The following is a 17,531-nucleotide window of genomic DNA, read 5'->3' as shown; positions in this document are numbered from 1 at the left end:
ATGAAGTGGACGAAGGGGACGAAAGGGACGAAAGGGCCGAAATTGACGAAGTGGACGAAGTTCACGCAGTGGACGAAGTTGACGAAGTGGAGGAAGTGGACGAGGTGGACGAAGTGGAGGAAGTTGAGGAAGTGGAGGAATTGGAGGAAGTGGAGGAAGGGGAAAAAGTGGAGGAAGATGAGGAAGTGGACGAAGTGGACGAAGTTGACAAAGTGGACAAAGTTGACGAAGTGGACGAAGTGCACGAAGTGCAAGAAGTGGAGGAAGTGGATGAAGGCGACGAAGTGGAGGAAATGGAGGAAGTGGAGGAAGTAGAGGAAGGGGAGGAAGTGGAGGAAGTGGAGGAAGTGGAGGAAGTGGAGGAAGTGGAGGAAGTGGAGGAAGTGGAGGAAAGGGAGGAAGAAGAGGAAGTAGAGGAAGTGGAGGAAATGGAGGAAGTGGAGGAAGGGGAGGAAGTTGGAGGAAGGGGAAGAAGTGGACTAAGTGGATGAAGTGGAGGAAGTGGACGAATTGGACGAAGTTGGCGAAGTGGACAAAGTGGACGAAGTGCAGGAAGTTGACGAAGTGGACGAAGTGCAGGAAGGGCAGGAAGTGGAGAAAGTGGATGAAGTTGACGAAGTGGACTAAGTAGTGGACTAAGTAGATCAAGTGGACGAAGTGGACGAAGTGGACGAAGTGAAGGAAGTGGACGAAGTTGGCGAAGTTTACAAATTGGACGAAGTGGACAAAGCTGACGAAGTGGAGGAATTGGAGGAAGTGGACGAGGTGGACGAAGTGGACGAAGTAGAAGAAGGGGAGGAAGTGGAGGAAGGGGAGGAGGTGGAGAAGGTGGAGGAAGTGCACGAAGTGGACGAAGTGGACGAAGAGCATGAAGTGGTTGACGAAGTGGACGAAGTGAAGGAAATGGAGGAAGTTGAGGAAGTGGTCGAAGTTGAGGAAGTGCACGAAGTGGAGGAAGTGGACGAAGTGGAGGAAGTGGACGAAGTGTAGGAAGTGGACGATGTGGACGAAGTGGAAAAAGAAATGGAGGAAGTGGAAGAAAGGTAGCAAGTGGAGGAAGTGGAGGAAGTTGACAAAGAGAAGGAAGTTGACGAGGTGGACGAAGTTGACGAAGTGGACAAAGTAGACGATATGGACGAAGTTGACGAAGTGGACGAAGTGGAAGAAGTTTACGAAGTGGACGAAGTGGATGAAGTGGAGGAAGTGGAGGAAGTGGAGGAAGTGGAGGAAGTAGAGGAAGTGGACGAAGTGGATGAAGTTGACGAACTAGAAGAAGGGGAGGAAGTGGAGGTGGGGGAGGAGGTGGAGAAGGTGGAGGAAGTGGAGGAAGAGGAGGAAGTGGACGAAGTGGACGAAGTGGACGAAGTGGACGAAGTGGACGAAGTGCAGGAAGTGGTTGACGAAGTGGACGAAGTGGACGAAGTGGAGGAAGTTGAGGAAGTGGACGAAGTTGAGGAAGTGCACGAAGTGGATGAAGTTGGCGAACTAGAAGAAGGGGAGGAATTGGAGGTGGGGGAGGAGGTGGAGAAGGTGGAGGAAGTGGAGGAAGAGGAGGAAGTGGACGAAGTGGACGAAGTGCAGGAAGTGGTTGACGAAGTGGAGGAAGTTGAGGAAGTGGACGAAGTTGAGGAAGTGCACGAAGTGGAGGAAGTGGACGAAGTGGAGGAAGTGGACGAAGTGGAGGAAGTGGACGATGTGGACGAAGTGGAAAAAGAAATGGAGGAAGTGGAGGAAGTGGAGGAAGTTGACAAAGAGAAGGAAGTTGACGAGGTGGACGAAGTTGACGAAGTGGACAAAGTAGACGATGTGGACGAAGTTGACGAAGTGGACGAAGTGGAAGAAGTTTACGAAGTGGACGAAGTGGATGAAGTGGAGGAAGTGGAGGAAGTGGAGGAAGTAGAGGAAGTGGACGAAGTGGATGAAGTTGACGAAGTAGAAGAAGGGGAGGAAGTGGAGGTGGGGGAGGAGGTGGAGAAGGTGGAGGAAGTGGAGGAAGAGGAGGAAGTGGACGAAGTGGACGAAGTGGAGGAAGTGCAGGAAGTGGTTGACGAAGTGGAAGAAGTGGACGAAGTGGAGGAAGTTGAGGAAGTGGACGAAGTTGACGAAGTGGACGAAGTGGACGAAGTTGACGAAGTGGACGAAGTGGACGAAGTGGACGTAGTGGACGAAATGGACGAAGTAGAGGAAGGGGAGGAAGTGACGGAAGTGGAGGATGTTGACGAAGCGCATGAAGTGGAAGAAGAAGTGGAGGAAGTGGAAGAAGGGAAGGAAGTGGAGGAAGTTGACGAAGAGAAAGAAGTTGACGAAGTAGACGATGTGGACGAAGTTGACGAAGTGGACGAAGTGGACGAAGTGGACGAAGTGGATGAAGTGTACGAAGTGTACGAAGTGGACGAGGTGGACGAAGGTGGAGGAAGTGGAGGAAGAGGAAGAAGTGGTGGAAGTAGAGGAAGTGGAGGAAGTTGGCAAAGTTGACAAAGTGGACGATGTGGGCGAAGTTGACGAAGTGGAGGAAGTGGAGAAAGTGGACGAAGGGCTGGAAGTGGAGGAAATTGAGGAAGTGGACGAAGTTGGCGAAGTTGACAAAGTGGACGAAGTGGGCGAAGTTGACGAAGTGCAGGAAGTGGAGAAAGTGGACGAAGGGCAGGAAGTGGAGGAAATGGAGGAAGTGGCCGAAGTGGACGAAAGTGACGAAGTGAAGGAAGTGGAGGAAGTGGACTAAGTGGATGAAGTGGAGGAAGTGCAGGAAGTGGATGAAGTGGACGAAGGGACGAAGTTGCCGAAATTGACGAAGTGGACGAAGTTCACGCAGTGGACGAAGTTGACGAAGTGGAGGAAGTGGACGAGGTGGACGAAGTGGAGGAAGTTGAGGAAGTGGAGGAATTGGAGGAAGTGGAGGTAGGGGACGAAGTGGAGGAAGATGACTAAGTGGACGAAGTGGACGAAGTTGACAAAGTGGACAAAGTTGATGAAGTGGACGAAGTGCACGAAGTGCAAGAAGTGGAGGAAGTGGATGAAGGCGACGAAGTGGAAGAAGTGGAGGAAGTGGAGGAAGTAGAGGATGGGGAGGAAGTGGAGGAAGTGGAGGAAGTGGAGGAAGTGGAGGAAGTGGAGGAAGTGGAGGAAGTGGAGGAAGTGGAGGAAGTGGAGGAAGTAGAGGAAGTAGAGGAAGTGGAGGAAATGGAGGAAGTGGAGGAAGGGGAGGAAGGGGAGGAAGTGGACTAACTGGATGAAGTGGAGGAAGTGGACGAATTGGACGAAGTTGGCGAAGTTGACAAAGTGGATGAAGTGCAGGAAGTTGACGAAGTGGACGAAGTGGAGGAAGGGCAGGAAGTGGAGAAAGTGGATGAAGTTGACGAAGTGGAGGAAGTGGAGGACGTGGAGGAAGTAGAGGAAGGGGAGGAAGTGGACGAAGTGGACGAAGTGGACGAAGTGGACGAAGTGGAGGAAGGGGAGGAAGTGACGGAAGTGGAGGATGTGGACGAAGTGGAAAAAGAAATGGAGGAAGTGGAGGAAGTGGAGGAAGTTGACAAAGAGAAGGAAGTTGACGAGGTGGACGAAGTTGACGAAGTGGACAAAGTAGACGATGTGGACGAAGTTGACGAAGTGGACGAAGTGGAAGAAGTTTACGAAGTGGACGAAGTGGATGAAGTGGAGGAAGTGGAGGAAGTGGAGGAAGTAGAGGAAGTGGACGAAGTGGATGAAGTTGACGAAGTAGAAGAAGGGGAGGAAGTGGAGGTGGGGGAGGAGGTGGAGAAGGTGGAGGAAGTGGAGGAAGAGGAGGAAGTGGACGAAGTAGACGAAGTGGAGGAAGTGCAGGAAGTGGTTGACGAAGTGGACGAAGTGGACGAAGTGGAGGAAGTTGAGGAAGTGGACGAAGTTGACGAAGTGGACGAAGTTGACGAAGTGGACGAAGTGGACGAAGTGGACGAAGTGGACGAAGTGGACGAAGTAGAGGAAGGGGAGGAAGTGACGGAAGTGGAGGATGTGGATGAAGTGCATGAAGTGGAAGAAGAAGTGGAGGAAGTGGAAGAAGAGAAGGAAGTGGAGGAAGTTGACGAAGAGAAAGAAGTTGACGAAGTGGACGAAGTAGACGATGTGGACGAAGTTGACGAAGTGGACGAAGTGGACGAAGTGGACGAAGTGGACGAAGTGTACGAAGTGTACGAAGTGGACGAGGTGGACGAAGTGTACGAAGTGGACGAGGTGGACGAAGTGGACAAAATGGAGGAAGTGAAGGAAATGGTTGAAGTAGAGGAAGTGGAGGAAGTTGGCGAAGTTGACAAAGTGGACGATGTGGGCGAAGTTGACGAAGTGGAGGAAGTGGGGAAAGTGGACGAAGGGCAGGAAGTGGAGGAAATTGAGGAAGTGGACGAAGTTGGCGAAGTTGACAAAGTGGACGAAGTGGGCGAAGTTGACGAAGTGGAGGAAGTGGAGAAAGTGGACGAAGGGCAGGAAGTGGAGGAAATGGAGGAAGTGGCCGAAGTGGACGAAAGTGACGAAGTGAAGGAAGTGGAGGAAGTGGACTAAGTCGATGAAGTGGAGGAAGTGCAGGAAGTGGATGAAGTGGACGAAGGGGACGAAGGGGACGAAGTTGCCGAAATTGACGAAGTGGACGAAGTTCACGCAGTGGACGAAGTTGACGAAGTGGAGGAAGTGGACGAGGTGGACGAAGTGGAGGAAGTTGAGGAAGTGGAGGAATTGGAGGAAGTGGAGGAAGGGGACGAAGTGGAGGAAGATGAGTAAGTGGACGAAGTGGACGAAGTTGACAAAGTGGACAAAGTTGATGAAGTGGACGAAGTGCACGAAGTGCATGAAGTGGAGGAAGTGGATGAAGGCGACGAAGTGGAAGAAGTGGAGGAAGTGGAGGAAGTAGAGGATGGGGAGGAAGTGGAGGAAGTGGAGGAAGTGAAGGAAGTGGAGGAAGTGGAGGAAGTGGAGGAAGTGGAGGAAGTGGAGGAAGTAGAGGAAGTAGAGGAAGTGGAGGAAATGGAGGAAGTGGAGGAAGGGGAGCAAGGAGAGGAAGTGGGCTAACTGGATGAAGTGGAGGAAGTGGACGAATTGGACGAAGTTGGCGAAGTTGACAAAGTGGATGAAGTGCAGGAAGTTGACGAAGTGGACGAAGTGGAGGAAGGGCAGGAAGTGGAGAAAGTGGATGAAGTTGACGAAGTGGAGGAAGTGGAGGAGGTGGAGGAAGTAGAGGAAGGGGAGGAAGTGGAGGAAGTGGAGGAAGTGGAGAAAGTGGAGGAAGTGGAGAAAGTGGAGAAAGTGGAGGAAGTGGAGAAAGTGTGGAGGGGCGGGAAGTGGAGGAAGTTGACGAAGTGGAGGAAATGGAGGAAGTGAAGGAAGTGGAGGTAGTGGAGGAAGTGGAGGAAGTAGAGGAAGTGGACGAAGTAGACGAAGTGGAGGAAGGGGAGGAAGTGGACTAAGTGGACGAAGTGGAGGAAGTGGACGAATTGGACGAAGTTGGCAAAGTGGACATAGTGCAGGAAGTTGACGAAGTGGACGAAGTGGAGGAAGGGCAGGAAGTGGAGAAAGTGGAGGAAGGGCAGGAAGTGGAGGAAATGGAGGATGTTGAGGAAGTGGAGGATGTGGAGGAAGTTGACAAAGTGGACGAAGTGGACGAAGTTGACGAAGTGGACGAAATGGACGAAGTGGAGGAAGTAGAGGAAGTGGTCGAAGTGGACTAAGTGGAGGAAGTGGATGAAGTGGAAGAAGTGGAGGAAGTGGAAGAAGTCGAGGAAGTGGAGGAGGTGAAGGGACTGGACGATGTGGACGAAGTGGCGGAATTAGAGGAAGTGGAGGAAGTGGAAGAAGTGGAAAAGGAGGAAGAAGAAGTGGACGAAGTGGACAAAGTTGACGAAGATGACGAAGTGGACAAAGTTGACGAAGATGACGAAGTGGACGAAGTGGACGAAGTGGACGAAGTGCACGAAGTGGACGAAAAGGACGAAGTGGAGTAAGTGGAGGAAGTGGACTAAGTGGATGGAGTGGAGGAAGTTGATGAAGTGGACGAAGTGGACGAAGTGGACGAAAGTGACGAAGTGGAGGAAGTGGACGAAGTTGACGAGGTGGGCGAAGTTGACGAAGTGGACGAAAGTGACGAAGTGGAGGAAGTGGACGAAGTTGACGAAGTGGAGGAAGTGGAGGAAGTGGAGGAAGTGGAGGAAGTAGAGGAAGGGGAGGTAGTAGAGGAAGTGGAGGAAGTGGAGGAAGTGGAAGAAGAAGTGCAGGAAGTCGAGGAAGGGGATGAAGTGGAGGAAGTGGAGGAAGTGGTCGAAGTGGACTAAGTGGACGAAGTGGGGGAAGTGGAGGAAGTGGAGGAAGTGGAGGGAGTGGAGGTGGTGGAGGGAGTGGACGAGGTGGACGAAGTGGAGGAAGTAGAGGAAGTGGAGGAAGTGGTTGAAGTGGAAGAAGCGGAAGAACAAGTGGACGAAGTGGACAAAGTTGACGAAGATGACGAAGATGACGAAGTGGACAAAGTTGACGAATATGACGAAGTGGACGAAGTGGATGAAAGTGACGAACTGTAGGAAGTGGACTAAGTGGAAGAAGTGGAGGAAGTGGATGAAGTGGACGAAGTGGACGAAGTGGTCGAAGTGGACGAAGTGGACGAAAGTGGCGAAGTGGAGGATGTGGACTAAGTGGATGAAGTGGAGGAAGTTGATGAAGTGGACGAAGTGGACGAAGCGGATGAAGTGGACGAAGGGGACGAAGTTGGCGAAATTGAAGAAGTGGACGAAGTTGACGGAGTGGAGGAAGTGGACGAGGTGGACGAAGTGTAGGAAGTCGAGGAAGTGGAGGCAGTGGACGATGTGGACGAAGTGGAAGAAGAACTGGAGGAAGTGGAGGAAGCGGACGAAGTGGAGGAAGTGGAGGAAGTGGAGAAAGTGTGGAAGGGCAGGAAATGGATGAAATGGAGCAAGTGGAGGAAGTGGAGGAAGTGGAGGAAGTCGAGGAAGTTGACGAAGTGGACGAAGTGGACAAAGTGGACGAAGTGGACGAAGTGGACGAAGTCGAGGAAATGAACGAAACTCACGAAGTGGACTAAGCGGAGGAAGTGGAGGAAGTGGATGAAGTGCACGAAGTGGAGGAAGGGGAGGAAGTGGAAGAAGTGGAGGAAGTGGAGGAAGGGAAGGAAGGCGAGGAAGTGGAGGAAGTGGACGAAGTGGAAGAAGTGGAAAAAGAGGAAGAAGAAGTGGACGAAGTGGAGGAAGTGGACGAGGTGGACAAAGTGGTGGAATTACAGGAAGTGGAGGAAGTGGAGGAAGGGGAGGAAGTGGAGGAATTGGAAGAAGTGGAAGAAGCGAAAGAAGAAGTGGACGAAGTGGACAAAGTTGACGAAGATGACGAAGTGGACGAAGTGGACGAAAGTGACGAACTTGAGGAAGTGGAGGAAGTGGACTAAGTGGATGAAGTGGAGGAAGTGGAGGAAGTGGACGAAGTTAGTGAAATTGAAGAAGTGGACAAAGTTGACGAAGTGGAGGAAGTGGAGGAAGTGGACGAGGTGGACGAAGTGGAGGAAGTCGAGGAAGTGGAGGAAGGGGAGGAAGTGGAGGAAGGGGAGGAAGTGGTGGAAGGGGAGGAAGTGGAGGAAGATGAGGAAGTGGACGCAGTTGACGAAGTGGACAAAGTTGACGAAGTGGACAAAGTGGCTTCAGTGTAAGAAGTGGAGGAACTGGAGGAAGTGGATTAAGTTGACGAAGTAGAACATGTGGAAGAAGAAGTGGACGAAATGGACGAAGTGGACGAAGTTGACGAAGGTGACGATGTGGACTAAGTGGACGAAGTGAGGGAAGTGAAGGAACTGGAGGAAGTGGACGAAAGTGACGAAGTGGAGGAAGTGGACGAAGTTGACGAAGTGGACGAAGTGGAGGAAGTGGAGGAAGTAGAGGAAGGGGAGGAAGTAGAGGAAGTGGAGGAAGTGGAGGAAGTGGAAGAAGAAGTGCAGGAAGTCGAGGAAGGGGATGAAGTGGAGGAAGTGGAGGAAGTGGTCGAAGTGGACTAAGTGGACGAAGTGGAGGAAGTGGAGGAAGTGGAGGAGGTGGAGGGAGTGGACGAGGAGGACGAAGTGGAGGAAGTAGACGAAGTGGAGGAAGTGGTTGAAGTGGAAGAAGCGGAAGAAGAAGCGGACGAAGTGGCAAAGTTGACGAAGATGACGAAGTGGACAAAGTTGACGACTATGACGAAGTGGACGAAGTGGACGAAAGTGACGAACTGTAGGAAGTGGACTAAGTGGAAGAAGTGGAGGAAGTGGATGAAGTGGACGAAGTGGACGAAGTGGACGAAAGTGACGAAGTGGAGGATGTGGACTAAGTGGATGAAGTGGATGAAGTGGACGAAGCGGATGAAGTGGACGAAGGGGACGAAGTTGGCGAAATTGAAGAAGTGGACGAAGTTGACGAAGTTGACGAAGTGGAGGAAGTGGACGAGGTGGACGAAGTGCAGCAAGTCGAGGAAGTGGAGGCAGTGGACGATGTGGACGAAGTGGAAGAAGAACTGGAGGAAGTGGAGGAAGCGGACGAAGTGGAGGAAGTGGAGGAAGCGGACGAAGTGGAGGAAGTGGAGGAAGTGGAGAAAGTGTGGAAGGGCAGGAAATGGATGAAATGGAGTAAGTGGAGGAAGTGGAGGAAGTTGACGAAGTGGACGAAGTGGACGAAGTGGACAAAGTGGACGAAGTGGACGAAGTCGAGGAAATGAACGAAACTGACGAAGTGGACTAAGCGGAGGAAGTGGAGGAAGTGGATGAAGTGCACGAAGTGGAGGAAGGGGAGGAAGTGGAAGAAGTGGAGGAAGTGGAGGAAGGGAAGGAAGGCGAGGAAGTGGAGGAAGTGGACGAAGTGGAAGAAGTGGAAAAAGCGGAAGAAGAAGTGGACGAAGTGGAGGAAGTGGACGAGGTGGACGAAGTGGTGGAATTGGAGGAAGTGGAGGAAGTGGAGGAAGGGGAGGAAGTTGAGGAATTGGAAGAAGTGGAAGAAGCGAAAGAAGAAGTGGACGAAGTGGACAAAGTTTACGAAGATGACGAAGTGGACGAAGTGGACGAAAGTGACGAACTTGAGGAAGTGGAGGAAGTGGACTAAGTGGATGAAGTGGAGGAAGCGGATGAAGTGGAGGAAGTGGACGAAAGTGACGAAGTGGAGGAAGTGGACTAAGTGGATGAAGTGGAGGAAGTGGAGGAAGTGGACGAAGTTGGGGAAATTGAAGAAGTGGACAAAGTTGACGAAGTGGAGGAAGTGGACGAGGTGGACAAAGTGGAGGAAGTCGAGGAAGTGGATGAAGTGGAGGAAGTGGAGGAAGGGGAGGAAGTGGAGGAAGGGGAGGAAGTGGTGGAACGGGAGGAAGTGGAGGAAGATGAGGAAGTGGACGAAGTTGACGAAGTGGACAAAGTTGACGAAGTGGACAAAGTGGCTTCAGTGTAAGAAGTGGAGGAACTGGAGGAAGTGGAGGAAGTGGACGAAGTAGAAGAAGTGGAGGAAGTGGAGGAAGTAGAAGAAGGGGAGGAAGTTGACGAAGTGGGCGAAGTTGACGAAGTGGACTGAGTGGACGAAAGTGACGAAGTGGAGGAAGTGGACGAAGTTGACGAAGTGGACGAAGTGGACTAAGTGGATTAAGTGGAGGAAGTGGATGAAGTGGAGGAAGTTGACGAAGTGGAGAAAGTGGAGGAAGTGGACGAAGTGGACAAAGTGGATTAAGTTGACGAAGTAGAACATGTGGAAGAAGAAGTGGACGAAATGGACGAAGTGGACGAAGTTGACGAAGGTGACGATATGGACTAAGTGGATGAAGTGAGGGAAGTGAAGGAACTGGAGGAAGTGGACGAAAGTGACAAAGTGGAGGACGTGGACGAAGTTGACGAAGTGGACGAAGTGGAGGAAGTGGAGGAAGTAGAGGAAGGGGAGGAAGTAGAGGAAGTGGAGGAAATGGAGCAAGTGGAAGAAGAAGTGCAGGAAGTCGAGGAAGGGGATGAAGTGGAGGAAGTGTAGGAAGTGGTCGAAGTGGACTAAGTGGACGAAGTGGACGAAGTGGAGGAAGTGGAGGAAGTGGAGGAAGTGGAGGAAGTGGAGGAGGTGGAGGGAGTGGACGAGGTGGACGAAGTGGAGGAAGTAGAGGAAGTGGAGGAAGTGGTTGAAGTGGTTGAAGTGGAAGAAGCGGAAGAAGAAGTGGACGAAGTGGACAAAGTTGACGAAGATGACGAAGTGGACAAAGTTGACGAATATGACGAAGTGGACGAAGTGGACGAAAGTGACGAACTGTAGGAAGTGGACTAAGTGGAAGAAGTGGAGGAAGTGGATGAAGTGGACGAAGTGGACGAAAGTGACGAAGTGGAGGATGTGGACTAAGTGGATGAAGTGGAGGAAGTGGATGAAGTGGACGAAGTGGACGAAGCGGATGAAGTGGACGAAGGGGTCGAAGTTGGCGAAATTGAAGAAGTGGACGAAGTTGACGAAGTGGAGGAAGTGGACGAGGTGGACGAAGTGCAGAAAGTCGAGGAAGTGGAGGCAGTGGACGATGTGGACGAAGTGGAAGAAGAACTCGAGGAAGTGGAGGAAGCGGAGGAAGTGGAGGAAGTGGAGGAAGTGGAGAAAGTGTGGAAGGGCAGGAAATGGATGAAATGGAGCAAGTGGAGGAAGTTGACGAAGTGGACGAAGTGGACAAAGTGGACGAAGTGGACGAAGTCGAGGAAGTGAACGAAACTGACGAAGTGGACTAAGCGGAGGAAGTGCAGGAAGTGGATGAAGTGCACGAAGTGGAGGAAGGGGAGGAAGTGGAAGAAGTGGAGGAAGTGGAGGAAGGGAAGGAAGGCGAGGAAGTGGAGGAAGTGGACGAAGTGGAGGAAGGGGAGGAAGTGGAGGAAGTGGAGGAAGTGGAGGAAGTGGAGGAATTGGACGAGGTGGACGAAGTGTTGGAACTAGAGGAAGTGGAGGCAGTAGAGGAATTGGAGGAAGGGGAGGAAGTTGAGGAGGTGGATGAAGTGGAGGAAGGGGAGGAAGTGGAGGAAGTTGACGAAGTGGACCAAGTAGAGGAAGTGGACGAGGTCGAGGAAGTGAGCGAAGTTCACGAAGTGGACTATGCGGAGGAAGTGGATGAAGTGCACGAAGTGGAGGAACGGGAGGAAGTGGAAGAAGAGGAGGAAGTGGAGGAAGTGGACGAGGTGGATGAAGTAGAGGAAGTGGAGGAAGTGGAGGAAGGGGAGGAAGGGGAGGAAGTGGACGAGGTGGACGAAGTGGTGGAACTAGAGGAAGTGGAGGCAGTGGAGGAAGTGGAGGAAGGGGAGGAAGTGGAGGAAGTGGATGAAGTGGAGGAAGGGGAGGAAGTGGAGGAAGTGGAGGAAGTGGAGGAAGTGGAAGAAGTGGAAGAAGCGGAAGAAGAAGTGGACGAAGTGGACAAATTTGACGAAGATGACGAAGTGGAAAATGTTGACGAAGATGACGAAGTGGACGAAGTGGACGAAAGTGACGAACTTGAGGAAGTGGAGGAAGTGGAGGAAGTGGACTAAGTGGATGAAGTGGAGGAAGTGGATGAAGTGGACGAAGTGGACGAAAGTGACGAAGTGGAGGAAGTGGAGGAAGTTGACCAAGTGGATGAAGTGGTGGAAGTGGACGAGGTGGACAAAGTGGACGAAGTTGGCGAAATTGACGAAGGGGACAAAGTTGACGAAGTGGACGAAGTTGAGGAAGTCTAGGAACTGGAGGAAGTGGAGGAGGTGAAGGAAGGGGAGGAAGTGGAGGAAGGGGAGGAAGTGGAGGAAGGGGAGGAAGTGGAGGAAGATGAGGAAGTGGACGAAGTTGACGAAGTGGACAAAGTTGACGAAGTGGACAAAGTGGCTTCAGTGCAAGAAGTGGACAAAGTGGAGGAAGTGGAGGAAGTGGACGAGGTGGACGAAGTGAAGGAAGTCGAGGAAGTGGAGGAAGTGGAGGAAGTGGAGGAAGGGGAGGAAGTGGAGGAAGGGGAGGAAGTGGAGGAAGGGGAGGAAGTGGAGGAAGATGAGGAAGTGGACGAAGTTGACGAAGTGGACAAAGTTGACGAAGTGGACAAAGTGGCTTCAGTGCAAGAAGTGGAGAAAGTGGAGGAAGTGGAGGAAGTGGAGGAACTGGCGGAAGTGGAGGAAGTGGACGAAGTAGAAGAAGTGGAGGAAGTTGACGAAGTGGGCGAAGTTGACGAAGTGGACGAAAGTGACGAAGTGGAGGAAGTGGACGAAGTTGACGAAGTGGACGAAGTGGACTAAGTGGATTAAGTGGAGGAAGTGGATGAAGTGGAGGAAGTTGACGAAGTGGAAAAAGTGGACGAAGTGGACGAAGTGGACAAAGTGGATTAAGTTGACGAAGTAGAACATGTGGAAGAAGAAGTGGACGAAATGGACGAAGTTGACGAAGGTGACGATGTGGATTAAGTGGACGAAGTGAGGGAAGTGAAGGAAGTGATGGAAGTCGACGAAGTGGAAGAAGTGGAGGAAGTTGACGAAGTGGTCGAAGTTGACGAAGTGGACGAAGTTGACGAAGTGGACGAGATGGACGAAGTGGACGAAAGTGACGAAGTGGAGGAAATCGAGGAAGGGGAGAAAGTGGAGGAAGATGAGGAAGTGGAGGAAGTGGAGGAAGTGGAAGAAGTGGAAGAAGTGGAAGAAGAAGTGGACGAAGTGGACAAAGTTGACGAAGATGACGAAGTGGACAAAGTTGACGAATACGACGAAGTGGACGAAAGTGACGAACTGGAGGAAGTGGACTAAGTGGAAGAAGTGGAGGAAGTGGATGAAGTGGACGAAGTGGACGAAAGTGAAGAAGTGGAGAGAAAGTGGAGGAAGTGGACAAAGTGGATGAAGTGGAGGAAGTGGATGAAGTGGACGAAGCGGAGGAAGTGGACGAAGGTTGCGAAATTGACGAAGTGGACGAAGTTGACGAGGTGGAGGAAGTGGACGAGGTGGACGAAGTGCAGGAAGTCGAGGAAGTGGAGGAAGTGGAGGAAGTGGAGGAAGGGGAGGAAGTGGAGGAAGATGACGAAGTGGAGGAAGTGGAGGAAGTTGACGAAGTGGACAAATTTAACGAAGTGGACGAAGTGGACAAAGTGGCTGAAGTGCAAGAAGTGAAAGAAGTGGACGAAGTGGAGGAAGTGGTGGAAGTGGAGGAAGTAGAGGAAGGGGAGGAAGTGAAGGAAGTGGACGATGTGGACGAAGTGGAAGAAGAATTGGAGGAAGTGGAGGAAGCGGACGAAGTGGAGGAAGTGGAGAAAGTGTGGAAGGGCAGGAAATGGAGGAAATGGACAAAATTGACGAAGATGACGAAGTCGAAGAAGTGGAAGAAGCGGAAGAAGTGGAATAAGCGGAAGAAGAAGTGATGAAGTGGACAAAGTTGACGAAGATGACGAATTGGACAAAGTTGACGAAGATGTGGAAGTGGACGAAAGTGACGAACTGGGGGAAGTGGACTAAGTGGAAGAAAGTGACGAAGTGGACGAAAGTGACGAAGTGGAGAGGAAGTAGAGGAAGTGGAGAAAGTGGATGAAGTGGAGGAAGTGGATGAAGTGGACGAAGTGGACGAAGCGGATGAAGTGGACGAAGCAAACGAAGTTCGCGAAATTGACGAAGTAGACGAAGTTGACGAAGTGGAGGAAGTGCATGAGGTGGACGAAGTGGAGGAAGTGGAGGAAGTGGAGGAAGCGGAGGAAGTGGAGGAAGATGAGGAAGTTGACGAAGTTGACGAAGTGGACAAAGTTGACGAAGTGGACAAAGTGGCTGAAGTGCAAGAAGTGGAGGAAGTGGATGAAGTGGATGAAGTGGACGAAGTGGACGAAGTGGAGGAAGTGGAGTAAGGGGAGGAAGTGGAGGAAGTGGACGAAGTGGAGGAAGTGGACGATGTGGAGGAAGTGGAAGAAGAACTGGAGGAAGTGGAGGAAGGGGACGAAGTGGAGGAAGTGGAGGAAGTGGAGAAAGTGTGGAAGTGGAGGAAGTGGAGGAAGTGGAGGAAGTTGACGAAGTGGACGAAGTGGACGAAGTGGACGAAGTCGAGGAAGTGAACGAAGTTGACGAAGTGGACTAAGCCGAGGAAGTGGATGAAGTGCACGAAATGGTAATGTCAGAAAGGGGAGGAAGACTATTGTGACCAGAAATGAAGGAAGTGGAGCAAGTGGACGAGGTGGAGCAAGTGGAGGAAGTGGAAGAAGTGGAGGAAGGGGAGGAAGTGGAGGAAGTGGAAGAAGTGGAAAAAGCGGAAGAAGAAGTGGACGAAGTGGTGGAATTGGAGGAAGGGGAGCAAGTGGAGGAAGTGGAGGAAGGGGAGGAAGTGGTGGAAGTGGAGGAAGTAGACGAAGTGGAAGAAGTGGAAGAAGCGGAAGAAAAAGTGGACGAAGTGGACAAAGTTGATGAAGATAACGAAGTGGACAAACTTGACGAAGATGACGAAGTGGACAAAGTTGACGACGATGACGAAGTGGACGAAGTGGACGAAAGTGACGAACTGGAGGAAGTGGATGAAGTGGAGGAAGTGGATGAAGTGAACGAAGTGGATGAAGTAGACGAAAGTGATGAAGTGCAGGAAGTGGAGGAAGTGGATGAAGTGAAGGAAGTGGATGAAGTGGACGAAGTTGGCAAAATTGACAAAGTGGACGAAGTTGACGAAGTGGAGGAAGGGGAGGAAGTGGAGGAAGATGAGGAAGTGGAGGAAGTGGAGGAAGTTGACGAAGTGGACAAAGTTGACGAAGTGGACAAAGTGCAAGAAGTGGATGAAGTTGACGTAGTGGAGGAAGTGGATGAAGTGGAGGAAGTAGAGGAAGGGGAGGAAGTGGAGGAAGTGGAGGAAGTGGACGATTTGGAGGAAGTGGAAGAAGAAGTGGAGGAAGTCGAGGAAGGGGACGAAGTGGAGGATGTGGACGAAATGGACGAAGTGGATTAAGTGGAGGAAGTGGTCGAAGCGGACTAAGTGGACGAAGTGGACGAAGTGGAAGAAGTGGACGATGTTGAGGAGGAGGAGGGAGTGGACGAGGTGGACGAAGTGGAGGAAGTAGAGGAAGTTGAGGAAGTGGAGGAAGTGGAGGAAGTGGAAGAAGTGGAAGAAGCAGAAGAAGAAGTGGACGAAGTGGACAAAGTTGATGAAGATGACAAAGTGGACAAAGTTGACGAATATGACGAAGTGGACGAATTGGACGAAGTGGACGAAAGTGAAGAACTGGACTAAGTGGAAGAAGTGGAGAAAGTGGATGAAGTGGACCAAGTGGAAGAAGTGGACGAAGTGGGCGAAGTGGACGAAGTGGACGAAGTGGACAAATTGGACGAAAGTGACGAAGTGGAGAGGAAGTGGATGAAGTGGACGAAGTGGACGAAGCGGATGAAGTGGACGAAGTGGATGAAGTTGGCGAAATTCACGAATTGGTCGTAGTTGACGAAGTCGAGCAAGTGGACGAGGTGGACGAAGTGGAGGAAGTCGAGGAAGTGGAGGAAGTGGAGGAAGTGGAAGAAGGGGAGGAAGTGGAGGAAGATGAGGAAGTGGAGGAAGTGGAGGAAAGTGGACGAAGTGGACAAAGTTGACGAAGTGGACGAAGTAGACAAAGTGGCTGAAGTGCAAGAAGTGGAGGAAGTGGATGAAGTTGACGAAGTGGAGGAAGTGGAGGAAGTGAAGGAAGTAGAGGAAGGGGAGGAAGTGGAGGAAGTGGAGGAAGTGGACGATGTGGATGAAGTCCAAGAAGAACTGGAGGAAGTGGAGGAAGGGAACGAAGTGGAGGAAGTGGAGGAAGTGTGGAAGTGCAGGAAGTGGAGGAAATGGAGGAAGTGGAGGAAGTGGTTTAAGTGCACGAAGTGGAGGAAGGGGAGGAAGTGGAGGAAGTGGAAGAAGTGGAGGAAGTGGAGGAAGTAGAGGAAGTGGAAGAAGTGGAGGAAGCGGAGGAAGGGGAGGAAGTCGAGGAAGTGGAAGAAGTGGAAAAAGCGGAAGAAGAAGTGGACGAACTGGACGAAGTGGACGAAAGTGACGAAGTGGAAAGGAAGTGGAGGAAGTGCGTGAAGTGGACGAAGTGGACGAAGTGGACGAAGCGGATGAAGTGGAGGAAGATGAGGAAGTGGACGAAGTTGACGAAGTGGACAAAGTTGACGAAGTGGACAAAGTGCAAGAAGTGGATGAAGTTGACGAAGTGGACGAAGTGGACAAAGTGGACAAAGTGGCTTAAGTGCAAGAAGTGGAGGAAGTTGACGAAGTGGACGAAGTGGACGAAAGTGACGAAGTGGAGGAAGTGGACGAAGTTGATGAAGTGGACGAAGTGGACTAAGTGGATGAAGTGGAGGAAGTGGATGAAGTGGAGTAAGTGGATGAATTGGACGAAGTTGGCGAAGTTGACAAAGGGGACGAAGTGGAGGAAGTTGACGAAGTAGAAGAAGTGGAAGAAGAAGTGGACGAAATGGACGAAGTGGACGAATTAGACGAAGTTGACGATGTGGACTAAGTGGACTAAGTGGAGGAAGTGGAGGAACTGGAGGAAGTGGTGGAAGTGGACGAAGTGGAAGAAGTGGAGGAAGTTGACGAATTGGTCGAAGTTGACGAAGTGGACGAAGTGGACGAAGTGGACGAAGTGGAGGAAGTAGAGGAAGTGGAGGAAGTGAAGGAAGGGGAGGAAGTGGAGGAAGATGAGGAAGTGGACAAAGTTAACGAAGTGGACAAAGTTGACAAAGTGGACGAAGTCGACAAAGTGGACGAAGTGCAAGATGTGGATGAAGTGGATGAAGTTGACGAAGTGGACGAAGTGGACTAAGTGGATGAAATGGAGGAAGTGGATGAAGTGGAGGAAGTGGACGAAGTGGAGAAAGTGGAGGAAGTGGATGAAGTGGGTGAAGTTGACGAAGTTGACGAAGTAGAACAAGTGGAAGAAGAAGTGGACGAAATGGACGAAGTGGACGAAGGGGACGAAGTTGACGAAGGTGACGATGTGGACTAAATGGACGAAGTGGAGGAAGTGGAGGAACTGGAGGAAGTGGACAAAGTGGACGAAGTGGAAGAAGTGGACGAAGTTGACGAAGTGGTCGAAGTTGACGAAGTGGACGAAGTTGACGAAGTGGACGAAAGTGACGAAGTGGAGGAAGTGGAGGAAGGGGTGGAAGTGGAGGAAGATCAGGAAGTGGAGGAAGTTGACGAAGTGGACAAAGTGGACTAAGTGCACTAAGTGGACGAAGTGCAAGAAGTGGATGAACTGGAAGAAGTTGACGAAGTGGACGAATTGGAGGAAGTGGAGGAAGTAGAGGAAGGGGAGGAAGTGGAGGAACTAGAGGAAGTGGACGATTTGGACGAAGTGGAAGAAGAAGTCAAGGAAGTCGAGGAAGGGGACGAAGTGGAGGAAGTGGGCAAAATAGACGAAGTGGAGGAAGTGGAGGAAGTGGATGGAGTGGACTAAGTGGACAAAGTGGAGGAAGTGGAGGAAGTGGAGGAAGTGGTGGAAGTGGAGGAACTGGAGGAACTGGTGGAAGTGGAGGAAGTGGAGGCAGTGGACGAAGTGGAGGAACCGGACGAATTGGAGGAAGTGGAGGAAGTAGTGGAAGTGGAGGAAGTGGATGGAGTGGA

Source organism: Vigna umbellata, chromosome 2, assembly GCF_029865625.1.
Source record: "Vigna umbellata cultivar VRB3 chromosome 2, Vumbellata_1.0, whole genome shotgun sequence".
In the NCBI taxonomy this organism is placed as follows: domain Eukaryota; kingdom Viridiplantae; phylum Streptophyta; class Magnoliopsida; order Fabales; family Fabaceae; genus Vigna; species Vigna umbellata.
Note: the sequence above shows the minus strand (reverse complement) of the source record.